The sequence below is a fragment of the Engraulis encrasicolus genome, chromosome 15 (assembly GCF_034702125.1).
Source record: "Engraulis encrasicolus isolate BLACKSEA-1 chromosome 15, IST_EnEncr_1.0, whole genome shotgun sequence".
Lineage (NCBI taxonomy): Eukaryota > Metazoa > Chordata > Actinopteri > Clupeiformes > Engraulidae > Engraulis > Engraulis encrasicolus.
Genome location: NC_085871.1, coordinates 9253058 through 9258057, shown reverse-complemented (window position 1 = coordinate 9258057; position 5000 = coordinate 9253058). Strand labels below are relative to the sequence as shown.

Sequence of the window (5000 nt, the reverse complement as noted above, 5' to 3'; positions counted from 1 at the left end):
GCATGAATTCTGGAAATAAACAACTACAAATCTCACACAGTGTCCCTTTAACCCAACTCGGAGCTTTCACAAGTTGAATTAACTTACAAACTTAAGGCGGCAGGGCAACTTACTGTTTCATGTTTAACTGGTTGCAATATTTTACAGTGCAAAGCATACAGCAGCCAGGTGGAGGGTTAGGAGGTTAGGGGTAAGAGCCAGTCATGGCCGTGCTACCTACAGTATACTCGCCCTCTCAGACCTTTAAACACTCGCACGCACGCAAAGATGTGGACGTGGGCTCTGTCTCTCTCTCTCTCTCTCTCTCTCTCTCTCTCACACACACACACACACACACACACACACACACACACACACACACACACACACACACACACACACACACACACACACACACACACACACACACACACACACACACACACACACACACACACAGAAGGAGGATACAGGCACTAAAGGGGTGGTCATTTATGGGCCCACATATACACACACGTAGGTCTAAACACACACACACACACACACACACACACACACACACACACACACACACACACACACACACACACACACACACACACACACACACACACACAGTCTCACTGTCTCTCCCTCTCCCTTAAAACACACACACATACACACGCACACGCACAAGCAAACACACCAGATAGTAACACATATCCTGGTAATGTCCTGTCTCTCCCTTGAAAACATACACACACACACACACACACACACACACACACACACACACACACACACACACACACACACACACACACACACACACACACACACACACACACACACACACACACACACACACACACACACACACACACTCGGAAGCAGGATTTGGGCAGTGTGCGAAACGGGTGGTCATTTATGGGCCCACATAAATGCCAGGGTGTGGCAGAGCAGAAGCCAAGCAGAGAGCAGCCAAGCACTACAATGCAGAGGAACACACACACACACACACACACACACACACACACACACACACACACACACACACACACACACACACACACACACACACACAGACACAGACACACACACACACACACACACACACACACACACACACACACACACACGCACACACAAACGATCAAATGCACACACGCCCGCTCGCATGCAGGCACGCACGCAGGCACGCACACATGAACAAGCAAACATAAGTTAGAAACATTAATTTCCATCTCCATCTGTCATACAGTATATATATATATACGCTGACTCACTTTGCCTAGCCCTGCGCTTCACACACACACACACACACACACACACACACACACACACACACACACACACACACACACACACACACACACACACACACACACACACACACACAGGCTTGTAAACACACACTTTTTGCCTTCCAGCTGTTCCAAGAAAAGCCATGACATGCTTTACGTTCAATTTCGCAAGGAGATTAAAGTCAACATCTGGACAGATCCATCTTAGCCCTGAGTTTGTGTGTGAGTGAACTGTGTGTGTGTGTGTGTGTGTGTGTGTGTGTGTGTGTGTGTGTGTGTGTGTGTGTGTGTGCGTGTGCGTGCGTGCGTGCGTGCGTGCGTGCGTGCGTGCGTGCGTGCGTGCGTGCGTGTGTGTGTGTGTGCTTGCTCCTTGTCCTTGAGTTGAGGGGATGTGATGCTGGGTTGCCAGATGCGACTGATGATTTCCAGCCCCAAAAAATGCTCAAAACCCTCCTGGAAGCACTAAATTCGCCCAATTTGAACTAAATTCTATTGATTTCTATGGCTATAAATGTGCAGTAAAAAACCCACCAAAAAGCCATTTTTACCCATTTTTACCCGCAGACAGCCATCCTTAGCAAACCCAATTGGGCAAGAAACAGTTACTGTGCTGCCTTACCAATTCACTGCACAGCACACAGTGCCCCCTTCTGGTCACCCTTCATAAAGCAATACACAATCTATTACCCACCTGTTTCATCATCAGTACTGTGTGAGTGTCATGGTGCAGGTCTCAGCGCTATACACTGTTTATGACACAGCTCCCTCGATACTATAGCCAGGGATTCTTTAAGTATATAGAGATATGCCATTGTAATAGAAACAATGGGCCAATGGAACCTCTCTCTCTCTACTCTCTCTGCTATAGCGCTAATAATCCGTGGGTTAGTGTTGTGTTGCACTCTGTGGTGGTGTCATCGGTTGCCAGGATAACCTACCTCTGTCACTGCTGATATTATCTCTTTTATGCTTAGATCGGAGGAGGAGGTGTATAGGCCTTGCGATGTAGTGTGTGTGTGTGTGTGTGTGTGTGTGTGTGTGTGTGTGTGTGTGTGTGTGTGTGTGTGTGTGTGTGTGTGTGTGTGTGTGTGTGTGTGTGTGACAGAGAGAGATAGAGAGAGAGAGAGGGAGAGAGAGAGAGAGAGAGAGAGAGAGAGAGAGAGAGAGAGAGAGAGAGAGAGAGAGAGAGAGAGAGAGAGAGAGATGGACGTGTGTGTGTCTGTCGTTCAATCTGCTCTATCTAGTCGTGCCTATTTGCCTATATCTCTCTCTAAATGTCAAGACAAATGTGTGTGTGTGTGTGTGTGTGTGTGTGTGTGTGTGTGTGTGTGTGTGTGTGTGTGTGTGTGTGTGTGTGTGTGTGTGTGTGTGTGTGTGTGTGTGTGTGTGTGTGTGTGTGTGTGTGTGTGTGTGTGTGGCTGCTGTAAATGGCTTTCCCTCGTGACCAGAATGAGTAGCCTGGCAAGTTCTGGCTCCGGTGTGTGTGTGTGTGCGTGCGTTTGCGTGCGTGTGTCAGACAGACCAGACAATGCAGATTAGACTCAGATTGATGATAGTTGGCACTCACTGCGACTTCCACTTTGGCAAGACTTTACCTTTCCACACAGACGCGAGCAAACAAGCACGCAATCACGCATGCATGAACGCGCACACACACAGACACTCTTTCTCTCTCTCTCTCTTTCTTTCTCTCTCTCTCTCTCTCTCTCTAAGATCTTTGACCTCCATATCCCGTATTCATGCTAATCACAACTGGTTTCCAATAACCATAAAAAGTGTATTGGGATGCCTTTTTGTATTTTTGTTTTTCAAAACAATTGTCCGACATTGTCATAATCAACAATTATGTATTCAAATGGTGACTTCTCTGTCTGGCACTTTCGGTATTGATGCAGTTGCAGTTTTTGGGACCAGTTTACACCGTTGAGAACATTGTGTCAGTAGAAGTCCATAGAGTTTTTTTCCCCAACATTTTTGGCAGGCCTTGTGCCGGTAGTGGTATTTGCCAAATGATCTCTCTCTCTCTCTCTCTCTCTCTCTCTCTCTCTCTCTCTCTCTCTCTCTCTCTCTCTCTCTCTCTCTCTCTCCACATGACCTCTGTCTCAATGGAAGGTGATGGAAAGGTAGCCTACTGTACCTGACACAACCGTCGCCACCCGAAGTGATCAGTGGAACAGTGCCATGCTTTTCTAGGGTGTCACATTGGCACGGTGTGTGCGTGTGTGTGCCTCTGTGTGTGCCTCTGTGTGTGCCTCTGTGTGTGCCTCTGTGTGTGCCTCTGTGTGTGTGTGTGTGTGTGTGTGTGTGTGTGTGTGTATGTGTGTGTGTGTGTGTGTGTGTGTGTGTGTGTGTGTGTGTGTGTGTGTGTGTGTGTGTGTCTGTGTGTGTGTGTGTCTGTGTGTGTGTGTGTCTGTGTGTGTGTGTGTGTTGTGTAATAATTCAATAATAAAAAGTTCAACATTAGCACATGATATCACATTGCTGTTACACCCTTTCCTCCATAGCACCTAATGAGATAGATTGACAGTGTTGTTACTGAAAAACACTAAAAACCTAACAGGAATCCACCACATACTTGATCCAACGAACCAGCGCAGAGTCAGCTGATCGTAAGACAAATCCACAGTTCTACTGCTTAGTCAGATAAGTTACCTGTGTTGGAAGGAAACTACCGGTATGTTTCTTTTTTTTACTTTTATTTTGACACCTCTGCCAGTGAGAGTGTGCGAATGTCTCTGATCGTGCCTTATTGTTCAATCAGAGTGTGTGCCAGTTGGACCTGTTATGGGCTGATGGATGTTTTGGCCCAGAGAGAATCCCTAACACTGCACATCTGATCACGCAGGCTAAGTGCCATACACTTCCTTTTGATGTCATATTGACTGCCTGCATCATGTGCCGTATTATCGACCATTCACTTTAATGTAGTCCAATAATGACACTGTTTTTATTGGCCTGTGTGTATCTAGGCCCATGAGTGTGCAGCCATAGCAGTGTGTATGTGTGTGTCAGACAGAGGGTTTTTTCCATTATCCTCCTAACTCTCGTACCTCTCTTGTGCTTGTGGCCTCGTGATGGCGTCGCAAGATGTCATTGACGACAGACGTTTAATTCAATATCTTGCAATAGGGCAATTCAACGGTCATTGTCTCATTTACAATCAGGATGTTGACTGGGGGAAAAGTCCTCTAATGGTTGCTGTGGCTAGGCTGACAGCGGGGAAACTTTAATGTTTTCTCCACGGATCAGCAAAGGGCAAGGCCCAGAAGCACAGTGTCAAGGATAGGAGTTAGGGTAATGGAAGGTACCCAGAGAGAAACAGAATGCGTGTCTGAGGATTGTCATTGGGCAATAAGTCATGTTATCCAACAAAACTTTGGCTGTAGGCAACTGGTCAAGCTCCAAGAAGAAGCCCTGTTGCTTACAAATCTAGTGTAACGGAGGCTAACTAGCACAGAGTTGGCGTGGAACGTTGGTAAACCTCCCTCCGATAGCTTTATACAGTCTCGTGCCGTTGGCCCGAGATACTAGTCTCTTGGCCCAGCGGTATCGTACTGTGTCTCCCATTGCCGAACCGTTGTAGTTGACGAGGATGCAGGTTCGATCCCCGAGGGGGGTGAACAGGTGCAAGATGACCTCCGTCACACTAGCATGACCGTTGGCCCGGCCATGGTAGTCAAGTGCGTCCCATTTCCAATTTGCTTCAGGTGCTCTAGATCAGGAAATCAACTTTTCTCG

General features: G+C 47.2%; 1 protein-coding gene across 1 annotated transcript in view; it reads right to left on the bottom strand.

The window, feature by feature from the left end:
• Positions 1–5000, bottom strand: part of cacna2d4a (calcium channel, voltage-dependent, alpha 2/delta subunit 4a) — a 179393-nt gene that overhangs the window by 106677 nt on the left and 67716 nt on the right. The window lies entirely within an intron of this gene.